This window comes from Triturus cristatus, chromosome 9 (assembly GCF_964204655.1).
Source record: "Triturus cristatus chromosome 9, aTriCri1.1, whole genome shotgun sequence".
NCBI classification, from domain to species: Eukaryota; Metazoa; Chordata; class Amphibia; order Caudata; family Salamandridae; genus Triturus; species Triturus cristatus.
The window spans coordinates 1,153,095,744-1,153,111,002 of NC_140592.1; the positions used below are offsets into that span (position 1 = coordinate 1,153,095,744).

Here is a 15,259-nt window from a genome sequence, read left to right on the forward strand (position 1 = left end):
ATGCGGTGGCACTGAAAACAAAGGGGTTGGCATGCACATTCCCAGAGATAAAGCATCTAAGAATAAAGTATTACATGCAGTGTATCCTAGTGCCCGAGGTTCACAGCCAAGGTTTGACAGGACTTGGATTGAGTGAAAGTAAGGGGTCCTTTGCAACAGGTGCGACAGGCATCAGGACCCGACTGGCACTGCCAGGCCATGACCCGACTATAGAAGTAGTTGGGGGGTGTTGTGTTCCACCTCTTACACCGCCCTCTCCCCCTCCACGCCCCGGACACCTATGCATGCTATGAACTGCTGAAAGAACATTCGCCTAATTTGGTTGTGGTTTCAAAGCAAATGATCCATAGTGGCCTCTCTGTCTAAGGTGAGGTGCTACGAAAATTTGGAAACAGCGCTAACTGATCATGAGAGGAAGCCTGCCTCCTCCCTGACCATGAATCTTGTCCAGCTTGAGACAGAAGCAAATTCGATCCAAATACGTCCAGTGGCCCAGGCCCAAAAACTTCAGGATGCCCCCTGGCTAATAATACCTCCCTGCAAAGTGTCCTACCATGTCTGGAAGCACTCCTGCATAGTCCTCAAAATTATAAATGCTTCTCTCAAAGCTCAACAATTGTACATAGTTTTCGCATATACTTCTCACCTATCCACTGTGTAAAACTATATATTTTTTGAAGTTATTATTTAGACATAGTGTAATTTGTATCTATGCTACTGTTATTGTAAACTGCTCTTACGACGAGGTATATGTACGTATTATATTGTTTACACCCACATTGCCAACATAGCGCTTTGACGTGCTTTTAGAATGTGGTCTGTTGCCCGAGCTGTATAAAGTTCTCATGCTAGCCAGCAAACGTTCACTGTGGATACCCCAAACGAATGTTCCAGATGCCCTGTTTGGTGACTCGTTTACAGGACTGGTAAGCAGCAGGCCTCTGATTTTGGCAGGAATTGTCAAATACTGTTTCTGATATTTTCTGGGAGTGGTGACCGTCTCTCCTAGGATTGGTTTGTTCAGCTTACTTGCACTGGCTAATAACGGATTTGTGAGAGTGGCCAAGCTGATGGGAAGAAGGAAAGATCAGTTCGTTGGTGTACAGCACCATAGCTACGTCACAAGTACTGACTAAAGCCCTATTATGAGTGGGTCGTTTTTTTCCGGTTTTCCGTGTCTTGCGATCACTCTGCAAACCCCTTGTTTGCAGAGATTGGAATTCCGAGTTGGGTGTTATTTACCCCACTTTTCACGGGTGTGTTAAATACCTCACTCTTTGTTAACATTCGACAGGTCAAGGCGGTCAAAATGTCCTTGTACAGTACTTACCGTACTGTGCAGACTTTGGTGCACTGAGCAGCAACATCCTCGTGTTATTCCAGAACAAACCGGAATCGGTGCGACGTATCACGCGATAAAACAAGGTACGCTGAGTTATCATTCTTTATGAAGTGGGATAAACAGCATCTTGCCTCCGACTGTAGTGTCTGGCGGGCGCAAGGCGTTCTAGCCTTCCGCGCTGCCGGGGTGCGCTAGCGCTGACGCGTGACGTCAGACGCTAGCTAGTTTAAATAAAGGGGCGTGGCCTCGACGCGTTAGTCGGAGCCGCGTGTGCAACGAAAGAATACCGGCTCCTGTGTCTCCTTTAGCGCTGTTGCGTAGCTATGTGATTTAGAGCGTTTAAAACGCTACACTGGCGACGAGGGGTGTAATGAGCCCTGATGTGCTGTTTTTGTGCCCCACAGTGCATATTTTAGCCACCCATGTATCCTGAGCCTGAGTGTGCAGCCCCTCCCCATGGTGACCCGGCTGTGCCTGCTGTTGGGCCTGGTGGGGGACACTGCAAGTGCCCTGGAGGCCCATCCAGCCATCGGTAGGGACGCTGTGTGCGCCCTGGTGCCCCATTCCACAGCCTGTAAGGGGTATGTCTCGCCCAGGCGGTGCCGCGCCTGCTCCACGAGGTGCCTGACGACGACCGTGCCCTCCACCGGATCAGGCCTACGCCGGGTGAGATCGCCTAAGCCCATGAGCGCCTGAGGAGTCCCGTGGATGACGTTTGGAGGTAGGCGCGCCCACCGGTTGGTGTAGAAGCGCGAGGGAAGTCAACGCCCAACGCCCAGAGGGGGTGCACGCCTGTTGGCGTCGACGCAGAGGAGAGGGAGCCAGCTTCCACCGCGTGCTGCGCACGTGCCAAGATGGCGTCGATTCCCGCCATTGAGCCGTTTGCCGTTGACGGTGCCCCGTCGTCCCTAGCCCCGCGCTGGAGGGATTGGACAGACCGTCTACAAATTTACTTCGAAGGGGCTGGCATCGCGAGGGAGCTGCGCAGAGCGCTGCTGCTCCACCTAGGAGGCAAAGACATCCACCGCATCTACAAAACTCTCGTGGAAGCCACGCCGAAAACGTACCACACACTGCTGAACGCGCTCAACGCCCATTTCGAGCCCATGGCGAACAGAGACTATGAAAGGTTCATCTTTCGTCAAGCCAAACAGGCGGTGGACGAGTTCCTGGATGCGTTCCATGGCAGGCTGAAGGAGTTAGCCAGCACGTGTGGGTTCCGTGACGAACAGGAAGAGATCCGAGGGCAGATCATACAGGGGTGTTACTCGTCCAAGCTTCGTGTCACGGTCCTCCAGGAAGACGGAAAGCCCGTGGCGGACATCCTTACTCTCGGACGGTCGAAGGAGCTATCGCAAGCGAGGGCCTCGCATATGGAAGCAGCCCTACATCGCCCTGTGAAGACGGAGCAAGTGCAAGTGGCGGAAGCGGTGAACGTAGTGCGGCCTAAAGGAAGGCAAACCGGAGGGAAACGGCAACCGGAGGCAAAGAAGAAGGACTGTGGGTACTATGGCGGCCAACCCCACCGCATGCAAGACTGCCCGGCCAGAGGGAAAAAGTGCGGCTGCCTGTGGGTGGATGAACCACTTCGCGGCGGTGTGCCGGTCCACCAGAGTCAAGAAGGAGGCGGCCCATGCGGTACAGGAAGAGGCAGACCATGAAGACATGGACGACGACACCGAAGAGTACCCAGTCCATTATGGGTTTGCGATCCACCAGCCACAAAAGAAGAAGCGCAGACTTCCCAAATGTCGCATCCTAGTCCAACAACAAGAGGTAAAGGCGACAATTGACACTGGGGCCTCCATCGAGTTGATGCCCGCCAATGTCTACCACCAACTGCGGGTCAAACCCCCGCTGCGGGAGGCGAAGATTCGGGTGTTCGCGTACGGCCAGAAGACACCTATTCCCCTCATCGGGTGCTTCAAAACAGAGCTACAACATGGTGAGAGGAGCATCAACACCACCGTTTATGTCACGGAAGAGGGCAGCGGGATGCTGCTGAGCGGGCAATCGGCCGAAGAATTGAGACTGATCTCGTTTGCCATGGCAGTCCTGGAGGAAGAACTGGATACCATCATGGAAGAGTTTGGAGAAGTTTTAACGGCATCGGGTGCCTGAAAGGAAAGGAAGTATCCTTACACATCGACCCGTCGGTCCAACCAGTGGCGCTGAGGCACCGGCGAATCGCTTTCCACCTGAGGCAAAAGGTCGAGGAGGAGCTGGAGGCCCTGGAGAGACAAGGCATCATCGAAAAGGTCAGTGGCCAACCCCGTGGGTATACCCGATCGTCATCGCCAGGAAGCCGAAGCAGCCAGGACAAGTCCGCATCTGTGTGGACATGCGCCTCCCTAACGCCGCGGTCAAGAGAGAGCGACACCTGACGCCCACCATTGATGACATCCTGCGAGAGCTGAATGGGGCCAGGTGGTTTTCGAAGATGGACCTACGGTCAGGCTATCACCAGCTACCACTTCATCCGGACTCGAGGTACATGACCACATTTTCCACACATGTGGGCCTCAGACGGTATCGGCGCCTGAACTTCGGCATCTCGAGTGCCGCCGAGGTATTCCAAAATACCATCAGAGAAGTACTCAGTGGGCTCCCCGGCGTGCTTAATGTGAGCGACGACCTGCTCATATACGCGTCAACCGTAGAGGAACACCACCAGCGGTTGAGAGGGGTCCTCAAAAGGATTCAGGAGTCAGGCTTGACCCTGCACCAGGAGAAGTGTCAGTTCCTGCAGAACAAGATCAGTTTCTTCGGGTACACCTTCTCGGACCAAGGGGTGGCCCCAGACCCAGACAAGGTGAAGGATGTCCAAGATGCCCCAGCTCCGACGAACATCTCGGAGGCCCGGAGTTTCCTGGGCATGGTCAACTTCTGCGGCCGCTGCATTCCTGACCTATCCAACCTCACCAAACCCCTCAGGGAGCTGACCAAGTCGTCCACCACGTGGCAGTGGGGCCCGGAACAGGAGCAAGCGTTCCAAGCAACGAAGACGGTCCTGTCCGCGGACACTACCCTCTCGTACTTCGACCTGGCAAAGCCCACCAACGTGGCGGTCGACGCGAGCCCGTTTGGGTTGGGAGCGGTTCTGACACAACTCCAGAACAACGAGGAGTGGGCCCCCATTGCCTACGCCAGCCGGTCCCTGACCGAAACGGAGCAGCGTTACTCGCAAATCGAGCGAGAAGCCATCGCCATCCACTGGGCATGCCGGCATTTTCACGTGTATGTGTATGGACATCATTTCACGGTAACAACCGATCACAAGCCACTCATACCTCTATTCCAAGGGTCGTCCTCGAAGCCGCCACCACGGATTGAAAAGTGGATACTCCAACTACAAGGGTACGACTACCGGGTGGAGTACAAACAAGGGGCCACGAACCCGGCGGACTATCTGTCACGGCACCCGAGGAAAGCCATAACAGAAGAGAAGGAGGAGGCCGAGGATACAGAGGAGTACGTCCGGTATGTAACGGAGCGGTCACGACCCCTCCCATAGAAGCCTCAGAAGGTGATGAATGCGTGAGAACAGCGGCGGAGGCTGTCAGGTCGGGAGATTGGAGGACAATCCAAGACTCGCTCAACAGAAGGACGCCCCAAGCCAAGATGACACTGGAATCATTCTTGAAAGTAAAAAGTGAGCTGTCCGTTGACGCCCAAGGATGTCTTCTGCGGGGCCCGAGGCTAGTCATGCCGGCCAGCCTCGCTTAACAGGCGGTGGACCTCGTCCACAGGGGACATCAAGGAATGGTAAAGACGAAGGACAGGCTCCGAGCCAAAGTATGGTTCCCAGGCATGGATGCGATGGTTGAGCAAACGGTGAGAATCTGCACGTGGTGCCAAGCCGCAGGACAGCCGGAACGCCCTCACCCGGTGGCGACCGAAGATAATCCCCTGAGACCGTGGGAGTGTGTGAGTGCCAACTTCGGACATCTCCCCGATGGACGGTATGCGCTGGTCATCATCGATGATTTCACCAAATACCCAGAGGTCGAAATTGTGGGAAGCCAGACAGCCACTGAAGTAATATCGAAATTCGAGAAAACCATCGCCACTCATGGCATATTCGGGGTGGTCAAGACCGACAATGGACCGCCTTTCCAGGGGCAGGAGTTTGCAGAGTACCTCAAGAGCTAGGGGATCCATCACCGCAAAGTAACACCACGGTGGCCCCAAGCCAATGGAGAGGTGGAGAGGTTTATGAGGACACTCAACAAAACCATTCGCATCGCCATGGCTGATGAATCTCCACTGGAGAGAGCGATATACAGTTTCCTGCGGGAATACCGGATGACCCCCCATGTCACAACCGAGGCAGCGCCAGGAACAGCCACCATGGGAAGAATCGTAAGTGACACGATCCCACACCACCCTACTTGGGTTTCGGCACAAGCCTCAAATGAAAAGACCCTAGCCAATCGGATGCGCTCGAATGACCACGCCAGCTAGCGAAGGGGAGCTAAGGAGTACACGATACAACGGTAGGATCGAGTGTACGTGAAGGACCGCTACCCAGGCAGCAAGTTCAGACTTCCTTTTGAACCACAACCATGGGTTGTCACCCGCCGGACAGGCACGATGGTGACCGCTCAAAGAGGTGCTGAAACGGTCACGCGAGATGTATCATTCTTCAAAAAAGTCCACCCAGGAACACCTTCACGTCCCGGGGCCGAGCCAGAGGGGCCGGACCCCGACCAGCCGAGCGGAGATCAGGAGGGGGAGGACGGTCGGAGTGAGGATGGTGGTTCCCAGTCCATCCCAGCCACCCCGGGGGGTAACCCGCCTGGCGGCTCCCCAGCCCGGGTAGAGCCTAACACCCCAAGGCACAGAACCCCCAATGTGGCCCTTTCCAGAGGCGGCCCATCCCGCTACAACCTGAGGAAGAACCCGGCAGCGTCATCCCAGCTGGCGGACTATATGGTGTAACCTGTAAGGACTGGCAGACTGGTAACAGACTCATCGTTGATTTTTCTGGTTTTATGTTTTGCTAATGTTTTATGAAGGTTGGAAGGAGTGTAGTGTCCGGCGTGCGCGAGGCGTTCTAGCCTTCCGCGCTGCCGGGGTGCGCTGGCGCTGACGCGTGACGTCAGATGCTAGCTAGTTTAAATAAAGGGGCGTGGCCTCGACGCGTTAGTCGGAGCCGCGTGTGCAACGAAAGAATACCGGCTCCTGTGTCTCCTTTAGCGCTGTTGCGTAGCTATGTGATTTAGAGCGTTTAAAACGCTACACCGACCATCTCGGAATCAGCGGCTTACGGCTCTTAAACAGGCTTTACGAATCATGAGGCAAACATGTCATCCAAGAGCAGCTCTATCAGTGAACGGGAGGAGCATCGTCCTCTTGCAGCTAAACCGCGTTAGTTAGGGCAAGCATTGAGTTGAGTTAAAACACAAAAAAAGCCTTTTCGCAGCAGTGGACATGACGTGAGTTACTAGGTTGGCGGAGTCTTTGCAGCAGATATCACCATGACCTTCGTTGTTTTGTGGGTTTTTCTTAACAGTCATGAATTGTGCGCCAGAGTTAAGAATTGAAATGTATTGTTTCAAAACATTAAAGGGGTTATTAGAGCTGATTGGATGGCGGACATCCGACAAAAACTGACAGATGCCCAGCACGCCCTATTTGGAGTGCTTATCCATATTCAGTATAAATAGGGCGGGCTGGAATCGGGCGGACTGGACATTTGCTAATTTGTGGCACATGTCAGTCCATCCCCAAATTCTAACTGACCCCTAAGTAAAGAAGAACCAACCACAAGTAGCACATTTGCTTATTTTCGGGTTAAAAACATATAGAATCATTTCATAATACATGATAATTTAAATATCCTAATAAAGTAGTTGCAATGATTAATCGGACAATCGAATAAAATTTAATCTACAGTATTGAACACACTAGCAGAATGCAGCAGCGGCTGGTGGAGGTAAGTGCGGTGAGCCGGAGCGCTGTGGGATGTCGACAGGCGATGGAATAGGGCAAATTAAATAAATAAATAACTCCTATTCTGCCATCTGTCGACATCCCCCCGCAGCACCCCTCCCCACCCCACCGGCCCACCGAGCTTACTTGCACCAGCTGCTACTGGCAGAATGCATCTTCACAGCCTAACACAACTAAGTAATGTGTACAAGAATACCATGGCCGTATTTATTGCCACCTCACACAGCGCAGCGAGTCACCTTGTTGCCTTGCAGTGAGTGACAGGGACGGGCAGGAATTCGCCAACATGGGCACCCTTACACCATGGAGCAAGGGTGCCTGTGTTGTAAGGAGGATATTTTAAGTGCAGTAAGGGCCCCCTTCCTGCACAAAAACAATCCAGCAATGCATTTTCCTTTATGTGTACCGAGGAAAAAACTAGAAGAAATAAACATATTTCTCCTAATTACGCCTCACATTGCATGGTGCCTCACGTTGCATGGTGCCTCGCATTGCATGGTGCCTCGCATTGCATGGTGCCTCGCATTGCATGGTGCCTCGCATTGCATGGTGCCTCGCATTGCATGGTGCCTCACATTGCATGGTGCCTCACATTGCATGGAGCCTCGCATTGCATGTTGCATGGAGCCTCACATTGCATGGTGCCTCACATTGCATGGTGCCTCGCATTGCATGGTGCCTCGCATTGCATGGTGCCTCGCATTGCATGGTGCCTCGCATTGCATGGTGCCTCGCGTTGCATGGTGCCTCGCGTTGCATGGAGCCTCACGTTGCATGGAGCCTCACATTGCATGGAGCCTCACATTGCATGGAGCCTCACATTGCATGGAGCCTCACATTGCATGGAGCCTCACATTGCATGGAGCCTCACATTGCATGGAGCCTCACATTGCATGGAGCCTTGCATTGCATGGAGCCTCGCATTGCATGGAGCCTCGCATTGCATGGTGTCTCGCATTGTATGGTGCCTCGCATTGCATGGTGCCTCGCATTGCATGGTGCCTCGCATTGCATGGTGCCTCGCATTGCATGGTGCCTCGCATTGCATGGTGCCTCGCATTGCATGGTGCCTCGTATTGCATGGTGCCTCACATTGCGTGGAGCCTTACATCGCATGGTGCCTCATATTGCATGGAGCCTTGCATTGCATGGAGCCTCGCTTTGCATGGTGCCTCGCTTTGCATGGTGCCTCGCTTTGCATGGTGTCTCGCATTGCATGGTGCCTCGCATTGCATGGTGCCTCGCATTGCATGGTGCCTCGCATTGCATGGTGCCTCGCATTGCATGGAGCCTCACATTGCATGGAGCCTCACATTGCATGGAGCCTCACATTGCATGGAGCCTCACATTGCATGGTGCCTCACATTGCATGGTGCCTCACATTGCATGGTGCCTCACATTGCATGGTGCCTCACATTGCATGGTGCCTCGCATTGCATGGTGCCTCGCATTGCACGGTGCCTCGCATTGCATGGAGCCTCACATTGCATGGTGCCTTGCATTGTATGGTGCCTCGCATTGCATGGTGCCTCGCATTGCGCCTCACATTGCATGGTGCCTCGCATTGCATGGTGCCTCGTATTGCATGGAGCCTCGCATTGCATGGAGCCTCGCATTGCATGGAGCCTCGCATTGTATGGTGCCTCACATTGCATGGTGCCTCGCATTGCATGGTGCCTCGCATTGCATGGTGCCTCACATTGCATGGTGCCTCGCATTGCATGGTGCCTCGCATTGCATGGTGCCTCGTATTGCATGGTGCCTCGTATTGCATGGTGCCTCGCATTGCATGGAGCCTCTCATTGCATGGTGTCTCGCATTGTATGGTGCCTCACATTGCATGGTGCCTCGCATTGCATGGAGCCTCGCATTGCATGGTGTCTCGCTTTGGGTGAGCAGCCAAAATATCGAAACTAAAATATCTACCTACACAAATATCGAGTTTTAAATATCGAAGGGACAGAATATCGATGTCAATAATATCTATGGACAGAATATCGATCCTAAGGTAAGTATTTTAATATCGATGTTAGTAATATCGAAGTTAGTAATATCGACATCAAATATATCGATTTTACTAATATTGATGTTACTAATATCGATATTTATATTATTGTTATGTATTTTATTATGTATTTAATATGTATGTGTTATATGTTTTTAGTTAAGTGTTCTACTGGTTTTAACATATATGTATACAATTTTTATATGTTAACAATGGTTTTTTAGGTCAATTTTGTGTTTTAGTACCGTAGCGGGTTGTGGGTTTATAGGGGAATAGGGTGGGAAGTAATTTAATTATATGGAATTAATTATACATTTTTAGGAATTATAAATTAATTTTAATTAATTTTTGCGTTTAAGTTCTGTAGTGGGTTGTGGGTTTATAGGGGAATAGGGTGGGAAGTAATTTAATTGTAATTAATTAATAATTTATTTTCATTTATTGGTATTGATAATTATATTGTTAATTAAGTACTAATTGGTAATTAATTTTTATTAATTGGCAATTAGTTTTAATTAGTTGATTAATTGATAATTATGTTAAGTGTATTATTTTATTAGTGGAGTGTGTCGTGCGTTTATAGGGGAATAGTGTTGGAAGTAATTGGAATCTAATTAAGTAATTATTAAATTAGTTGTTGGGTATTGATAATTAATTAACTGGACAGTAATTATTAATTGGTAAATAATTTAAATTATAATATTTTGGTTATGAAAAATAATTAATTGTTGATTAATCATTAATTGTGAATTAAATATAATTATATATGCATTGATATTTCTAATTAATATATTAATAAGTAATTATTAATTGGTAATTAATGTGTAATATTTATTATTTTTGCATATGAAAAATATTTAATAGTTCAATATTTTTTAATTGGTAATGAATGTTTCATAATTATTATTTTGCGGTATATATTTTTTTAAATGGTTAAATATATTTTAATTGGTATTTACTTTTTAATAATTCATATGTTTTTGGTTATGAAAAATATTGTATCGTTTAATATTTATTATTTGGTAATTAATATTTATTAATTATTATTTATTGGTATTTATTATTAATGTATTGTTAATTAATTATTCTTTGGTAGTTATGTTTGTAATAATTATTTATTGGTATTTGTAAACAATTTTGAGTTATTTAATTGTTAAATCACTAATTATTTTAAATAATTATTTTATTTATAACTATGTTATTTTTAACTTCTACGCTATCCAACACTTTCCCTACTGTTGCACCCTCTGGAGTTGGAATAGTAAATGTTATCCCTACGCTATCCAAGACTTTCCGTACTGTTGCATTCTCTGGAGTTGGAATAGTAATTTTTACCCCTACGCTATCCAACACTTTCCCTACTGTTGCACTCTCTGGAGTGGGAATAGTAATTTTTACCCCTACGCTATCCAACACTTTCCCTTCTGTTGCACTCTTTGGAGTTGGAATAGTAATTTTTACCCCTTCGCTATCCAACACTTTCCCTACTGTTGCACTCTGTGGAGTTGGAATAGTAATTTTTACCCCTACACTATCCAACACTTTCCCTACTGTTGCACTCTCTGGAGTGGGAATAGTAATTTTTACCCCTACGCTATCCAACACTTTCCCTACTGTGGCACACTCTGGAGTTGGAATAGTAATTTTTACCCTTACGCTATCCAACACTTTCCCTACTGTTGCACTCTCTGGAGTTGGAATAGTAATTTGTACCCCTACGCTATCCAACACTTTCCCTACTGTTGCACTCTCTGGAGTTGGAATAGTAATTTGTACCCCTACGCTATCCAATACTTTCCCTACTGTTGCACTCTCTGGAGTGGGAATAGTAATTTTTTCCCCTTCGCTATCCAACATTTTCCCTACTGTTGCACTCTCTGGAGTTGGAATAGTAATTTTTACCCCTACACTATCCAACACTTTCCCTACTGTTGCACTCTCTGGAGTGGGAATAGTAATTTTTACCCCTACGCTATCCAACACTTTCCCTACTGTTCCACTCTGTGGAGTTGGAATAGTAATTTTTACCCCTACGCTATCCAACACTTTCCCTACTGTTGCACTCTCTGGAGTGGGAATAGTAATTTTTACCCCTACGCTATCCAACACTTTCCCTACTGTTGCACTCTCTGGAGTGGGAATAGTAATTTTTACCCCTACGCTATCCAACACTTTCCCTACTGTTGCACTCTGTGGAGTGGGAATAGTAATTTTTACCCCTACGCTATCCAACACTTTCCCTACTGTTGCACTCTCTGGAGTTGGAATAGTATTTTTTACCCCTCCGCTATCCAACACTTTTCCTACTGTTGCACTCTCTGGAGTGGGAATAGTAATTTTTACCCCTACGCTATCCAACACTTTCCCTATTGTTACACTCCCTGGAGTGGAAATAGTAATTTTTAGCTCTACGCTATCCAACATTGTCTTTACTGTTTTTTTTTGGAGCTGGAGTAGTAGTTTTATTGTCGGTGCTATTTAATATTTTTTGGATTATTTTAGTTAATGTAATATATAATTAATTTTAACAATATTCAAATTAAATATAATTTTTTAAATGTGTTATATATAATTATTTAATTTTTATTCATGTTATTGTTTTATGTGTATGATGTATTTGTAATTTATAATAATTTCTAACAAGTTATAAGTTATTAAAATAATTATTACAATTTATTATTAAGTATATATATTATATATTATATGTATATGTTTAATTAATGTTTTATTACATTATATATATTAATTATTAATTGTAAACATTATAACATATATTTAATTATGTTTATTTTATTTATAAGTATTATTTGGTTTATTTTACATATTTTTTTTTAACTAAAAAATACAATATATTTTTAATAACGATATTTTTGACATTCTATATTTTATTTTCGATATTTTTGTACTTACCATGTTGTAGATAGGTTCTCGATATTCTTGTCATCGATATTTTTGTGTCGATATTTTTGTAGGTCGATTTTCTGTCCGTCGATATTCTGTCAGACATTCCTCGCATTGTATGGTGCCTCGCATTGCATGGTGCCTCGCATTGCATGGTGCCTCGCATTGCATGGTGCCTCGCATTGCATGGTGCCTCGCATTGCATGGTGCCTCGCATTGCATGGTGCCTCGCATTGCATGGTGCCTCGCATTGCATGGTGCCTCGCATTGCATGGTGCCTCGCATTGCATGGTGCCTCGCATTGCATGGTGCCTCGCATTGCATGGTGCCTCGCATTGCATGGTGCCTCGCATTGCATGGTGCCTCGCATTGCATGGTGCCTCGCATTGCATGGTGTCTCGCATTGCATGGAGCCTCGCATTGCATGGTGCCTCGCATTGCATGGTGCCTCGCATTGCATGGTGCCTCGCATTGCATGGTGCCTCGCATTGCATGGTGCCTCGCATTGCATGGTGCCTCGTATTGCATGGTGCCTCGTATTGCATGGTGCCTCGTATTGCATGGTGCCTCGTATTGCATGGTGCCTCGTATTGCATGGTGCCTCGCATTGCATGGTGCCTCGCATTGCATGGAGCCTCGCATTGCATGGTGCCTCACATTGCATGGTGCAAGAGCGACACAAAGGGGCTCATGAATAGGCCCCATATGTTCAAGCCCCTCTACAGGGCTGTAGCATACCTGACAATACTCACCAGAGGCCTGTGGACGGGCGTGCCACCATTACAGAGGAATGTAGTACACAAGGGAGGAACACAGGAGAACAGGAAAGAGAAGAAACAGCTTCTTGAGTAGTCTCCCCATCGCGACAGTCGGAAGATGAACGAGCGATTGGCAACACTCTTCTGCAAACCGAAAAACACAGCCGTGTCAATCTGAAGATTTCATTATTTCACAGCGATGTGACGCTAATGGAAATTTCTACATTTTGCTGATAGAATAATAGAGAATAACAGAGAATTCAATGCCAGCTGTCACAATCTATGACTCAGAGACACTTTTGTTTTTCTTTTTAATGCCTCAAGATAAGCAACTTGCGTCACTTGGGATTTTTCCGGGCGGGAGGAGAAATAACTGAAAGGTCACATACCCAGCTTGAATGAGAACCCGATAGGCTGCGCATGCGCTTTAGTAAGAGCCCCAAGGGAAATTCTGCGCTGGGGAGTAGGCAATGAGTGGGGCACGTCTGTGTTTTTCTAACTACAGATATAGGCTCTGACTTGCACCTAGAATATCACCCAGGCTCCCGCAGCCTCGCCTCTGTAAATAATTTATGACAACACATCTTAAAAAAAATGTGCATAAAGAGAGGCCAGCAGAGGACTTTAGTCAGTGACAGTGGTGACTGTAAAAAACATATAATTCAGGAATAGTGCCCTTTGCATTCTACATTGATAGCTCAGTAAGTAACTTGTCACAGAGATTGTTTTACTTGCAGTTCGTAAATTACAGCCCTTGGACTATATATAGCTATGAACTTTCACCAAAGAGCTGTATGCAAACTACAAGGCATGTGTATAAAACCTTATTTTTTCTCAGTCTTTTATTATTCCAAGGTTGCTAAAAGGTGTTCCTTTCGTAGTAAAAAATTCTTATTGATAAAAACAACCCCAGCCACTGTGTTTTAAATTCTGAGTTTGTGCTTCTCCAGACCAATCTCTCTTAACATATAATGCCTATCAACATGGATAATGTGATTATGGCACCTTGCATCTTGCACTATCTTATGTAATATTTCCTAAACAATGATTTACGCATTGTGTGATTCATTGTCTATGTGTACTGAGTGTGTGATAAAAAGAGTGCTTTGACATGATATGCTGGGCTAATGGAGAGGCGAGGGGCACCGATGGAGGGTGGTGGAAAAGGAATCCGTAGAGAAGGAGGTTATGCTATGTTAATTTGATTTGATAATGTGCACTAGTCACCCCAGGAGGGGTATTTTGGTGGTGTTTCGGCGGTAGGGCAAGTCGCAGTCATAAATGTTAGACTAGGGGCCAGATGTACGATGTGATTTTGCATGCGCAAACGGGTTTGCGAACCCTTTTGCGCATGCAAAATCACTGTTGGCATGTACAATTCCTAAATAGCGAGTCGCAATTTGTTTACGACTCGCTCTTTAGGAATTGCGAGGCGCAATTAGGAAGGGGCGTTCCCTTCCTAATTGTGTCCCCAAATCAATGTACAAATGTTTTGTGATCGCAATTGCGGTCGCAAGACACTCACAAATTACCATCCTCTTCAATAGGGTGGTAATGGGGTTGCAAAAGGGAAGGGGTTCCCAGGGGCCCCCTTCCCCTTTGCAAACGCAGGTGAAAATATATTAAAATGAAACGAAAATGTTTAATTTTTTTCTTTTTTAAATGCATCCCATTTTCCTTTAAGGAAAACGGGCTGCATTGAAAAAAGAACAGCTTTATTTAAAAGTAGTCCCAGACATGGTGGTCTACTGAGCCCAGCTGGCCACCATACCTGGGAGGGCCTGCCATTCCCAATGGTGTCGCAAATTGCAAGAGGCTCATTGATATTCATGAGCCTCTCTATTTGCGACCCCATTGGGAATTGCAAAACAGTGTAATAACACTGTTGTGCATGCAAAATTGTGAGCCACAAAAGACTCAAAGTTAGCGAGGCGCTATTTTGTGCGTCGTACATCTGCCCCTAAGTTAAAACAGCACTGTCTTGAGCAGGTTCCTCAATTTGATATGGTCTGTACACGTTCGGATGTGGTATGGCAAATCATTCCAGTAGGAGGAAGCCAGGTAATAGAAAGGCCTACCTTCAGTTCTTGACTGTCTCATCTTCAGGACGGTGAGTAAGGTTTTATCAGTGGATCTCAAACTGCCTAACTGGGCAATACTATTTGAGCTTCTGGTTTAGATAGATGGGGCCTTTCCACATTAAAGATTTGTGTGTTAGACAGCATATTTGAAAGATTATTCTTTTCCTTACCAGTGTTAGGTTCTCAGTACTGGTGTGGAAGCGGAACCAGAAGGGAG

At 47.2% G+C, this 15,259-nt stretch overlaps 1 long non-coding RNA gene across 1 annotated transcript in view; it reads right to left on the minus strand.

Annotated features, from left to right (window-relative positions):
- The window catches only part of LOC146799537 (uncharacterized), a 136,839-nt gene extending 122,619 nt beyond the window's left edge, over positions 1-14,220 (minus strand). The window contains exon 1 of the long non-coding RNA XR_014968938.1: positions 12,956-14,220. This is a non-coding gene — a long non-coding RNA (uncharacterized LOC146799537). The remainder of the gene's footprint in view (positions 1-12,955) is intronic.
- Between the last annotated feature and the right edge of the window lie 1,039 nt (positions 14,221-15,259).